The sequence below is a fragment of the Haliaeetus albicilla genome, chromosome 4, assembly GCF_947461875.1.
Source record: "Haliaeetus albicilla chromosome 4, bHalAlb1.1, whole genome shotgun sequence".
Lineage (NCBI taxonomy): Eukaryota > Metazoa > Chordata > Aves > Accipitriformes > Accipitridae > Haliaeetus > Haliaeetus albicilla.
The window spans coordinates 8,587,394-8,600,671 of record NC_091486.1 but is presented as its reverse complement, the minus strand read 5'-3'; the positions used below and the strand labels follow the sequence as shown (position 1 = coordinate 8,600,671).

The 13,278-nt window shown below is 37.9% G+C and overlaps 1 protein-coding gene across 2 annotated transcripts in view; it reads left to right on the top strand.

Annotated features, from left to right (window-relative positions):
• Positions 1-13,278, top strand: part of MGAT5 (alpha-1,6-mannosylglycoprotein 6-beta-N-acetylglucosaminyltransferase) — a 138,831-nt gene that overhangs the window by 19,304 nt on the left and 106,249 nt on the right. Inside the window, exon 1 of one of the 2 annotated variants that reach the window (XM_069780824.1) lies at positions 3,547-3,630. The exons of the other annotated variant lie outside the window; for it this stretch is intronic. The gene's annotated coding sequence lies outside the window, so the exon portion shown is untranslated. Of the gene's footprint in view, positions 1-3,546; positions 3,631-13,278 lie in introns of those variants that run through there. 2 annotated transcript variants of the gene reach the window in all.

Here is a 13,278-nt window from a genome sequence, read left to right as displayed (position 1 = left end):
AGTGGCTTGGAGCAGTAGGATGAGAAGTGTGGAGTGAGATGAGCCTGTTCCCTAGCTGTGAGCTGTTGGCTCAGCTCAGCCATCTTGCGTAGCTGGACCCTCTCATGTGGGTCTTGAGGCCTCCAAGGGCCCTGGCTGTCTTCACTGACTACGGAGGGACAAAATGACCCGCAACTTCCCCTTGTGCTGTGGTGGCAACAGTGGCTGCTGTTGTCATCTTTGAATGTTAACTTTTCCTTCTCCTTCTTTCACCCTGTGTAATCTTGATTTTTTTAGTGGAGAGATACGGTAGTCTTAGTACATCTTTATACCTTGTTAGGTATAAAGTCAGTAACTAAATGATTGGAGGGTTTCTGTGGCAAAAAAAAAGGCTAAATTTAACTGCACTACTGATACTGCAGAATTTTTTTATGAGCAATTCCTCAGAAGTAAGGAGTATCCAGAATTTTTGCTTTAAGGCTATGTCCAAGAGCACACTTAAAATATATTGGTGAGTGAGAGGCCATGCCACACCTGTAGCAGTGTCAGAGTTCAGTGCCAAGCCTAGTGAAGCTTCCTTTCACTTGCATCACATCTGCGTTCTTTGCATTTTGGCAAGCTGTCAAAAACCGATTCAGCCCTTTACAGGAATTAAGCATTGCGCTCAGACATCGTAACTCAAAAGACTGTGTCCAGTGTATGGTGTGAAATTAATCAAAAGGCAGGAAAATTAATGACCTGCTGTGGAGCCATCCATCAGGATATCACTCAGCAGGTGTGAAATTAACTTGCCTTGACTGTGGATTAAATTTAATGGCATGACGTAAAACTACAGAAACTGTTTCCGTTATTACTAGGGAGCAAGCGTTTTTAAAGATTCCAGCTTAATGAACTGGTTGCGCCATACAGTGGATAGTCCCATGATCATTTAACAGCATGAGTTTAGACTGTGTTCCCTAAGAAGATCAAGTATTACTGTATCAGTAAAAATTGTTAAAGGCAGGCCACAGAAATGCATTTTTAATTTCTGTAATTACTGTGCACCAGATGGTGGATGCATACTTTTTCCCAGTGCAAGTACTTCAGCTCAAATATAAGCAGTTGTGATCTTTATTTACAATTCATCAGATTTTAACCTAGGTGATCCAAATTCCTTTGTTATGGCCCATTGTGATGACCTTCAAAGAAATACATAGACAAAACCTCACTATGTAGTTACAAAAGAGCCTTTTTTTCCCCCAGATCTTAATTATGAGGATAGCAAAGCTACCCACTAATGTTAACTACCCACTAAACATTAACTACCCACTAACTTTATTTTGGAATAAGTATCTAATATTAGATTATGTACTTAAAGCATTTGGTAAATCGTAGTTAATTTAAACATTGGTTCTGAAAGAGCAGTACTACAAAGATGCAAAATACATTACAGGTTATTAACAGCTCAAGAGAAATGAAGAGGATGAAGGAAATGTATTGCCCAATTTGAATCTAAAGATCTTGATATTCTGCCAACTATTTTCTTCTTCTGTCCTGTTTCCTTACGTATATGCACTTTTTCCTCTACAGTTGCCCTGAGTGGTTTTTTGTTTGTTTGTTTTAAATGGAGCATTTATCACTGTTGTGGAAGCTCCCTTTGACTGCTGAGTTCTTAGGGGATTTTTGCTGAATATGCCTTGAACATCGTCCTCTAAAATGTTCAGAGTCATCTCAGTCCTTTTTAGAACTCCTGATGTTTTTGCCCTTGGCAGAAAATGGTTGTGTATGGGGTTTTTTGTCTCCCTTCCCCCCCTTAAATTCTGAATATGCATTTCCAAGGGTTAAGTTGCATGTTTGTGATTAGAAGGAAGACTTAGTTATGACTTGCACAGTAGCTTTCTTTGAAGTAGGGCTGGCATGCATCCATTAATATATTTTCAGGATAAGATGTCCACAGTATATTGGCACATACTTGATTAGCTTGTCTTTATAAGTTGACCCATTTGACCTGTTATTAAGGAGCATCTGTGCTTTGTAAAAGCAGTACTTTTTTGTTTAAATACTGCCAATCAGAAAGCTGTTAGAGTAGTGAAGGTCTCATTAATGCTTTACAGTTTTGGCAACAAAGTTCTGTGGCTTTTGTGTCAAAAGATAATTCTGTCATTAGCATCTGTAAAATGATGTTGATTCATAACAAATATGATGTAACTACTGAGAAATGTTAGCGTTAATCCCACTCAGTTGCTGTGTCACTGGCAGTACTTTCTACAAGGATAAACCCATAAGTAGTAGCTCTCGGATCATGGGATCTGTACTGTTCTGGAACTTAAATGAAGAGCTCTGTAGTCCTTTTGAAGAATATTCATTTGGGTAGAGCTGACAAGATACTTTAGAAATTTCTTCTTTCTTTGAAGAGAGACATCAATCTTGGTACCTATTTCAAAATGAGGAGGTAAGCAAGTCACGGAGGCCTAATGCTTTGTAACATTATAAACGTTAACAAGGTGCGTCAAGCTTTTAACAGTGAACAAAGGTTAGATGATTACTAGAACAGTCATATTTCAGCTGGAGCTTTGGGCTGCTTTCTTTTCCTGCACTAGAAAATGAATATTTTGATATGAGTGTCTAAAGAAACTCTTAAGGCTTAGATTGTAACATGATGCTCTTGCAACCTTGCTTATATTGAAATCAACCCTGGGATACTGTGTTCAATTGCCTGCCTGCAATTTGGGTTTTACATTACTGGGTTTATTTAATTGTACTCCTGCCTGTCTCTTATTGATGGCTTTTATAGTTGCCTAAGCTTTTATGATTAATTTGTAGCCCTGGGGGAGGTGGGGAGGGAAGAGGAAAAGAAGTAAGTTTAACTCTTTCTGTGGAACTTCTCCTCTAGTTTTTGCAGACAAGTGAAAAGCCAAGCAGGAGTGCTCTTGCAGCTGTGGCAGCAAGAAAATTTAACTGTCCTGGCAAAGCTTTTTGTCAGCCCATTTTGCTAGGAAGAAGGCCTCGCACGTCTGTTTTCCATGACAGGCTGTGCAAGTTGTGTCACACAGCTCTTCATTGTACTTGCTTTCAAACTGAGTTTTGTGTTGGCTGGTTTTGCCATTTGCTTTATCCTCTTCTATCTATAATATCCTATCATGAGGGAGCATGAAACTAATTATGGTGTCTTCACAGCAGTGTTTGATTGTTTTTTATGCAGCACTATTAGATTGTGGTATGAAGAGAACTAGGATTTCTCTATATAGCCTGTAACAAGAATATGCAGAATTGATTTGTCATCATGCTCAGAGTTAAGCAGTGTGATGTTATATGCCTGTGAGTATGGGTTCCTGAGAAGATACTTGGATTACTCTTGATCCAGAATGACTGAGGACTGCAGCTGAAATTAGCAGAGATGGTCCATTCATTGCAAGCAAGCTGATCCAAGGGAGAAAAAAACAAGTCAAACAAAAGCCCTGTTTGTTCAATGCGATTTGCGCAGCTGATATTGACCCAAATAGGAGAAGGGGAACTGTCTCTTCTGGTTGCACCCCATGTTTACAGAGCGTTTGTTCGTGTTCCAGGTTATGCCGACAAGGCTTTAGTTTTTGATGGGCTCAGAGCACATGAGGAAAGGGAGCTTGTGTCTGCTAGCAAAGATGAGGCAGTAGCCACTGGTTAAATCATTGGGTAGGTGTTTTGTTTTGTTTTTTAAAATGTTCCTTCCCAAAGGAATTGCCAGTCTGTAGACTTGTGATTGTTATTGTAATTCAGCCAGGGATAGACAGAAGCTTGTTATTAACAAGTCAAAAATGATGATATTTAATAAGAGGTTTATTCTGCGTGGCAAAAAATTAAAGTTTTGTTTAATTAGCAGTCAAATGACTTGTTTTGCCTTCTAGTTCATTATGTGTTAAGTAGGTTTATGCCACTGATTCATATAGCTCATTACAGCTCATAAATGTCGCCATAAAATTAGTCAAAATAAGAGTGTTAAAGTGTCTTGCTGTCATTAGTTATCCAGTTAGTTTGGTTTCGGTGGCAAGTTCGTAGCTAAAGTGTGAATTTTATAGCTGAAGATGTCATAGGACTTGGATAGCATGCTGCTTCTCATTATGGAAAGAGACAGCCTATATCTAAAAGCTGTAGCTGAAACTTTTTTCTGGTCATAGCTACTACCTGCCCCTCCTCATCAGCAGAGTCAGTCGATGTACTGTACCAAGTTTAAAAGCAATAGATGATAGATGCAGTGGTGATAATTGTCAGTAAGTCAGTGATGCCACTTCTGGGAACACTGTACCGATGAGATGCTTTCATTGAATCTTTGTGTTCTTGGCCCAAATGGCAGTCAGTCAAGATCTGGAGCTTAACAGCGTAAGCTGAAGCTGTTCAGCCTAAACCGAAGTGGCTACTTCTTTAATAGTGCAGCTGATGATTTCCAGATGCAAATTACTGTCATATGCTCAAATACTTCACATGTAGGTAAGATCCTGGAGTCTGCATATTAGAAGACTGTTGGCATTGTGAAAAGGAAACCATGGTATAGTACAGAAACTGATTTGCATCAATCACTTGACCAGCTGATGAATCACTTGGTAGTTACCACTTGATATTATAAGAAGATTTTATCACTTGATAATATAATAAAAAGTCTCAGTACTTTACAATAGCAGGTTGTAATAGTAAACAGATAATGTCTGTTGGTGAGTGACACTGGAAGATTTTTTTACAGGGTATGTGTTTTTGTAAATGCCAGTTAAGTTGAACAGGAGAACTCTTTGAGGCTAAAACTTCAGACTGATTTATTTCAACAGCTTCAGGGTCCAAATCTCTTGATACATACAGTGGTGTCAGCTCTAGTTGCCACAGCCCCACAGGTATCAATGATTTTTGTATGGCTTTACATCAATAGATTTCAAAGATTTGGGGCTATTATATGCTGTTTATTATATTTTATATACAGTAAATAAGGTATGGGAATGTACAGGGATAGTAGGCCAGTGGCTGAGTCACATAATACATCTCTCAAGTTCTAGAGTGCAGGTCATCTGTGAGACGAGATTATAGATATGCAGAATTTAAATAGCAACAGCTTCTCTGGTTTTATTGGGGTTGATGTGGGTAGAATATGTCAGTCTGCTAGAAATTAGGCACAGAATTTGGTCAATAAGAAATTGTATTGTCAGATTGCAGTGTCAGAAGTACTGCCACCTGATCCCAGATCATTTTAAGGAAACTCTAAAGCATTCTGGTAGATGGCTTTTGTTTGCTTGACAGGGAGTACATTTAGAGATATATGTCCTAAGTGACTTTTGTCTTAGGACACTTGTTCTAAGTGAAGATAAACTTTTTAATATGTCTTTTTTAAACTGGAACATTAAACTGGAATGTCGCTTTTGGTTAGTCTCTGTTCAAAGACAGATCTCCTCTGTTTTTAATAATTTATGTAGAAACTGTTTGGAAGATTTAAAATGTGACAGCTCTGAAGTAAGAAGATTGATGCTACTCTGGTGTGATCTGATTTGGATTCTGACCTAATTTCTTTTAGTTAGTGATTGGTATAGGACTTCGCGGGGTACATGAGCTTATATGACTTTTGGAGATTACTGGCTGATATTTTTAGGTTACCAGCTAATCCTGTTTAGGAATAGGATTTTCATCTGAAAACTGATAGGTTCTTAAGTTCTTCCTGTTTTGCTTTAGAATGACAACTGGAAAGTGTACAGAAAAATCAAAGGATTGTTTGTTTATTTCAAACTGTCTCCTGCTGTGGCTGTCTTCTACATGATGATTTTCTGCATGCATGGGTTTAAAAAATGCTATTCTTCATTAATGCTTAAACAAAAGGAAAATCTTCCATTGAAGTTGTTAATTTTGCACATGCTCTAAAAGAGGTAGGTAAAAGCATTGTGTACACATTGCCCCCAAAATGTTTTGAGCCTTTCCTTCTGGATTTTTCTTACGTTGCCTTGTAGCTGTTTGCAAAGCAGCCAGACCATAGATAAAGTAACAAATGCAAATTCACAGTGCCATTTGCTTACTCAACAACTGTGTTCCATATATAAACACTATCTTCCAGATGTTTTCTCCTTGTTAGCAGTTGTTTTCATGTGCTTCTAACGTATGGCAGAGAGAACCTTGTTCTTCAATTCCACTTAGTGTGGGGTTGCCATCTGCTTTGTGTGTTAATTTGGAAGGTAGGCATTTTGTCACCTGTTTCTACAGATTGAGTCCAAAATGCTTACCAGTCCTATGTATGAGATCACCTTTGTGAATTTTTATTTAGCTTCTTACAAAGTGTAAAGCGGCAGTAAAATAAAGGCCATTGTAGCTTGAATCTTAGAGTGTTGTATGTAGGATTGTAGCTCCTGTAGCTGTTTTGTTTCCTTTTTGTTGTACACCTCTTGATGGAAAGGAAAGCCAAAGCGAGGTGGAGAAATGAGAATTTGCACGAAAAGTGTAATGTGTATGAGTAATACTATGTTGTATTGAAAATATTGCTCAAACTGTGTGGTTTTTGTTGCTGGTTTGGCATGCTAATATTAATAGGTTTTGCCCTTTTTGGTGAAAGGGCATATATTGGACCGAACTTGATGTAAATTTCTGTGGGCCCCCCCGCCCCAAGATTTACTGCCTCAAAAGAGCCCTTGCAATACATATGTTGTATACTGAAACCTCTTCTATTGCTATTACACAGAAAATTCCCATGATGGCTTGGTGAGGTCTTCATCTCATTGGTAATGGGGGCTGAAGTGAAAGGAAAGGGAGTAGGAAGATGTCACATTCACATGGGCGATGTCATGCCTTATATGACATCCCTGCATCCTAGCACACACTGTTACAATCATGCTCTTGTCTCCTGAAAGCAGAAAAGGCTGCAATTCTGTGGGTAGTGTTAACAGTGAAAGAGAGCAACTAACTCCCAAGAGTTCTCCCACACAAGTCAAGACAAATTTTGCAGTTCTGCAGATCAGTGTGGTTTTTATCCCTTTTTTTTTTTTCCCTGTTGCCTTCCACACCAACTCTTGAGAGTTATTTATGGTGCTTTCAGGGAAGAAACTGATTCAGCTACGGCTCGTCAAACAGCTGTTGGGGTAGATGGAGCATTCTCTCTCACTGAGGCTTTCTGTGCCTCCTTCAGTCCTTCAGAACTGCCTTAACAACTGTCCGTGTCTATTTCCTTATCATCTTTCTCTTCCCTCCTCTATCCTCTCCAGTTTCTGGATATCATTTGTGGTTTTCATTTGCTCCCATAATATAGAAATAAATAATGTCAAATATTTGCAGAACTTGATTAATTTGTGAAAGTTTTCTAAATCTGAAAAAGCTGAAGCTGTAGAGATTTGACAAACTTATTTAACTATCTGTATGCAGCTGATCTGAATATTACATAAATCCCACAAAGCTTCAGCTTTCTGCTCTTTACTTACGTGGTTTAGATATGCTGGCAGTATTCACATGGAAAGAGGCTATGCTGCCTAGATATCCAAGTTGTTTGGATGGGTTTTTTTTAATCACCCAACTGGAATTGTGAGGCATCAAAAGGAGGCTGTTTGTGGGAATGGTTTTGACTTCATTTATATGTGGATGCATGGGATTAAGCACATTCATTACGTTAGGGGAGACTTCTATCTGTTTTAAGAGCTGCTAGTCAAGTTCTGCTCATTTTTAGCATATTCCTGAAGAGTGCATAGTTGTATGGATACTTGGGAACAGACATTTTAAAGCACAATTTTGAAGTCTTACTCACAAGGCAACACAGGAAAACCAGAATCCTTCTCTGAGGATGCAGGTACCTGAAAGAAGATACTATTAAAAAAAAGTCAATGGGATGACTGCTGTTTAGAAAGGGACCTGAAGTAAGGCAACAACAGAACACAGTACACCTAAGCTTAAATACAAGAATTGATCAAACTTGTCTCTAATTGCTTAGGATGAAAGTAGATGCTTTTCACACACTTGCTTAATGATACAGTGCAATGTATTTTAGGAATGTCTGGGAGACAGAATAGGCTTTGTAGTAACCTGCATAAAATTTCGTTGATAAAATTCTATAATTACGAAAAGCTGTGTAGTGGAGTAATGTCTATAGCTATCCTTTCTTTCATACTGGGGATACAGTTCTTTCAAAGCAATTTCAAAAGACTTGTGTCGTTTACTTGGCTAAATGCAGACAAGGTTTGTGGCCGAAATGCATTTACTTTCATCTGATGCTTGGTAGAAATTGTGTTGATGAAGGGATGCTTGTTGCCTGCAAAAAAAAAAAAAAAAAGTTTTGCAAGGTTTCAAGGTTTTAATGGCTTTTTCTAGTAAATGGTTGCAAGAATTCTGTTACTGGCTCCAAAATTCTTTATCTGTATAGGTTGTTAGTAAAAGCCAACTGTGTGTAATCCAAATAAGATGCTTGGAATAGATATTTGAAGCATGAAACTTACTCATTTATTCTTTGAAGTTTTAGTAAGCCTTTAAAAGTCTGTACAATATGCTAGCGTGGTACCTTGGACTGTGTCTGCAGTGTGTATTTTCTCACTTGGGTTGATGTTGACTGCTGCTGGTGTTACTGAGTCCAGTTACATATAGACTGATATTAATGCTGTTCTTTGGTATTTAAAATTGTCTTAAAATATTTCACTTACAGTAAATCAAGGCCTCTGAGATGAGCAATGTGTGCTCATGGTAGTAACAATATAATGCTTCAAATAAACTTGAGCAGCATTAAAATACCTATTGTTTTTTAAAACACCTTCACAGTTAACAACACAGTTGAAACTGTAAATTGTCCTCAAATCCTGAGGCATTTTTATGCTTAGCATTTCATGTTATAGTGCATTTAAGTACCATTTCAATGTTAAGAATAGTATTTGGTTTTTCACAGATGGCACCATGCTAGCAGGAGTATTAACTAAATTGCTTCCGCAATGTTTATGGGTACTTCTAGAATATCCATGTTCATGTACACCATTTTGGATGATGTGGCTGGTTTGAAGTGTTAAGGTTTGAGTGTGTCCTGGTTTCAGCTGGGATAGAGTTAATTTTCTTCTTAGTAGCTGGTGCTGTGTTTAGGATTGAGTGTGAGAATAATGTTGGTAACACACTGATGTTTTAGTTGTTGCTAAGTAGTGCTTCTCCTAAGTTAAGGATTGTTCAGTTTCCCATGCTGGCCAGCAAGCAGGTGCACAAGAAGCTGGGAGGGACCATAGCCAGGACAGCTGACTCAAACTAGCCCAAGGGATATTCCATACTATAGAATGTCAGGCTCGGTATATAAACTTGCAGGAGTTGGCCGGGAGGGGCGGATCGCTGCTTGGCATCGGCCAGTGGGTGGTGAGCAGTTGCATTGTGCATCACTTGTCTTTTCTTGGGTTTTATTATTTTTAAAATTATTTTATTATATTCCTTTTCATTACAATTATTATTATTATATTTTATTATCATTATTATTACTATTCAATTTTATTTTACTTTAGTTACTAAATAATTCTTATCTCAGCCCATGAGTTTTACTTGGTTTTTTCCCCGATTCTTGTCCCCATCCCACTGGGAGGGGGCGAGTGAGTGAACAGCTGCGTTAGTTACTGGCTGGGCTTAAATGACAACAGAATGTTTTTCAAGTCTGTCAAAATGAGTTGCCTTACCTACTTAACTTTTGACTGGAGGGGTTATACCTGTTAAGGGACTGGAGCATCTGGCGTGGGAGGAGAGGCTGAAAGAGCTGAGACTGTTTAGCCTGGAGAAGGGAAGCCCTAGGGGAATCTTATTAATGTTTATAAATCTCAGATTGGAGGGTGTAAAGAAAACAGGGCCAGACTCTTCTTGATGGTGCCTCATGACAAGACAAGATGCTTTTAAGATAATTTTTTAAAACAAATTTGAATGTAAAAGCTATCATAAAGACCATTAGTCCTCTGAGTGCTTTTTGTGTATTCCAAATACATACCGGCATGTCTGAGTCTGTGAGTGCTATCACAAAGCTTGTAGTATTTATGTGAATTGCTTGATAGACTTACTTCAAAAATAATTAAATCAATCCCCCACAAAGCCAAATAAAACCTTTACAGCAGTGGAGAAAAACATGTGATCTAAGTCTCTAAAATCAGAATACAGATAAAAATCCTTGTTATATTTTAATATTAAATCTTAAAGTAGATGTAATCAATGTGTGTTGCTTAGGATGTAATGATTCTTAAGTGGCTCAGTGTATCAGTAGGCTAAGGCAATTAAATACTTAAAAGGGGCAAGGGGAGAGAAAGACCAACTGCCATTTTAAAAACTGGATACGAAATCCTACACTGTCAAAAATGGTCTTGCTTTTATGTAAATTACCACTCTAACAGGTGTTTGAAAACAAGCACAGTTTTTGTGGTGTGAAACACTTGTCTATGTTCAGCCAAATGAATGAGTTTTAAAGAAGTTGAAGAGAGTTAATGTACTTTCTTTCTGATCTTATTTGAAAAAAAAAAAAGAAATTTAAAGACTTGCTCAGTCACTTTGCAAGGCTGTAACAATGGGTCATTACCAGGCATTGCAGTAGGAGTTAAAGGATGATGGAGAGATCAGGCATAATGCTGAAAACACAGATGTTGAGAGAGAGATGCTGCTATTGGGTCATACTTTTTCTTCCACTGCTGCAAAGTAGTACATTGCTAATGCTCTTTTATAAAGAGACTGAAGTGCATTCAATGGTGGGTTCTTCTTCTCAAGTGTTATCAGTGTAATCACTCATTGTATTATGTTTTATTTTCCTAAATGAAACTGTCTGCTATTTTCATTACTTAAAAAAAGAAACAAAAATGCGTGAGCGGAGATGATTTTTTTAGTAGTCTTTATTTTCTCAGAACTGTAAACAAATGCACTTTTTTAAGTTGAGTAGCATCATTAAGATGGATTTCTGAATGATGGAAATTATTCCTTCTTAAATTGCTGCAAGCCATGATGGTTTTTTTTGTTGGTTTGTTTTGTTTTGTTTTATAATGGTATAATCCTTTTCCTTAGACCAGCTTCTAACTGTTTTGGACTGAGTCTGTTACTTGGTACCAGCTATACTTCTTTTTCTTTCTTCCTGTCCCCAAACACCCAGCACTGATAATTCCCTATCCAAGATCAAATGAATTACTGAAAAAAAACCAACCAAACCAACAGATTAATTTTTCATGCTACAGAAATCAACCAATGCATATACATAATTCTTTGTAAGTAGTCCAACAATGAATCTGGGTACCTTCAAAATAATGTTTTGCACTTCTGGGTAGCTTTCTAGTTTTGTTTTATATCCTTTGATAGAATGCACTGAAGGATAGCTTTCATATTAGTGAGCTGTGGGTAGCCAGTCTGCTAGTTTTGTGAACCAGAAGAGTAAGACTGGCCTACGTGGTCACAGCGTGTATTGGTTGGAGCGCAACAGAAAGCACCTGTGAGCTCTGACTACTCACGCTAACCTTTAAGTCTGTGATCGCCATATTTATCAGGACTGATGGTGGTAAGGGATAATAGTATTTTCTGTTTCCTTACCAAGAGTGTATTGCTAGCTAATACTCTGAGCACATGGACTAGAATTCATATCTAAACAGTGTGGATAGCACTGTGTCCTCTTGAAGTAATTGGGAGCTTTTATAACTTCTTCAAAGTGAAAATAGCCTCCTTCACTAACATGCAAGTAGTCAAGCCACCTCTTCACTTCTAATTTTCTGGCATCTCCGAAGAAACCTAATCTTGGTACAGTTCTTCTGGAGGCTCACTGTAACATGCATCCAACCCTCAGAAGTAGACCTGTCAGAGAAGTCACCAGGAGAATCATAGAATCACTTAGGTTGGAAAAGACCCTTAAGACCATCGAGTCCAACCGTAAACCTGACACTGCCAAGTCCACCACTAAACCATGTCCCTAAGTACCACATCTACACGTCTTTTAAATACCTCTAGGGGCGGTGAATTGACCACTTTCCTGGGCAGCCTGTTCCAATGCTTGACAACCCTTTCAGTGATATCGCATTCACCTGCTTCTACAGTTAACTAAATCTGCTTCAGTTTGCAAAGTGTCAAACGTTTTTTAAAGTTTGTCTTCTAATCTTTTTCTTCTTACCTTGACTGCAACCTGTGTCAGATCCCTCAGGGCTGTCATTGTCACTGTGTGGCATCAGCTGTGCAATGCTAATGAGTTTCAAGAGAACTAAACAGCAGTCTCTGCCTGGAGCAGCCCCTGCAGGATCTTTATCAGTCTTGTCCTGTTTTCAAGAAGGCCATGTTTCTCAATGATGTTAACTGTAGAAATTCTCCTGCAGGGGCAGCTTACTAGCATTTTGGTGAAGAAGTCCTGGCTGTAATATCTATAGTTTATTGAATTTATTAAGAGTCTGCAGGACTTGAGGAAGTTGTAACACTGTTAGGTCTTCAGGTTTGTGTGACTGACCCAGACAAACTTTTAATGAATTAACTGGTGGCAGAAATTTGCAGTGTTCCTGAAGTACGCTGTCCCACCTGCTTGTGGGTTAAATGAGTCCTGTCCTAAAAGGTCAGTCTGTCCTGCCTATGAGCCACATTTTTATTCCATCTGTTAATATGAATGTTCTGAAGATGATGCCAAGAAAGAATTTACTAAATATATACACTTTTTATTGGACTAGATAGTCCTTGAACTGATGAAGTTTTCCTGAATACCAAAATTAAACGGCTTTTGACCACCCTCTCAAAAGACAAGTGATGGAAATTGACTTCCTGTGACTTTTATCACGTATATATTTCCTTTCTCCTGAGATTCTTCTTCATTCTTTTGGGATGTTTGTCTGTATTAGAACTATTTTTGCATTCACTTGTATTCATATATATAGAAAGAATATATATTATGAATGTATTTATATTCATAACATAAAAATATAAGACTATTAAAAATATCCTAAATTCAGGTAGAAAACTGATACAATATAACAAGCAGAGCAGTAAACTATGATTCCTTGTTATGAGGATAATGGGGAATATGTAAAGTTTAAAATGTGGGTCCTCTCAGCTTTTCAGTGTTTAAGCAAATCATGAGAAGTTGTTGAAAAGATAACTTTCAGTAACAGTTCTCAAGTCTCAAGAAATGTTCTTATTCTTATGAATTCTTGAGTTACAGCTGTGATTTGAATTTACTTTCCAAATGTAGCAAGTATAATATTTCAAATCCTAAAAAAAATTTCTTTTCTTTTCTTATTTTTTAAAAAATATTTTTCCCCTTTAGTACATTAAGAAGGGGGGGGGGGGCAGAGAAAAAGCTGGTGTTGAAAAATTCAGATCTCACCTCTACTCCTTTATAAATTGCTGTTAGTATTCCTGTCTCCATGTGTGAGCCCGAGGTCCAGGCTT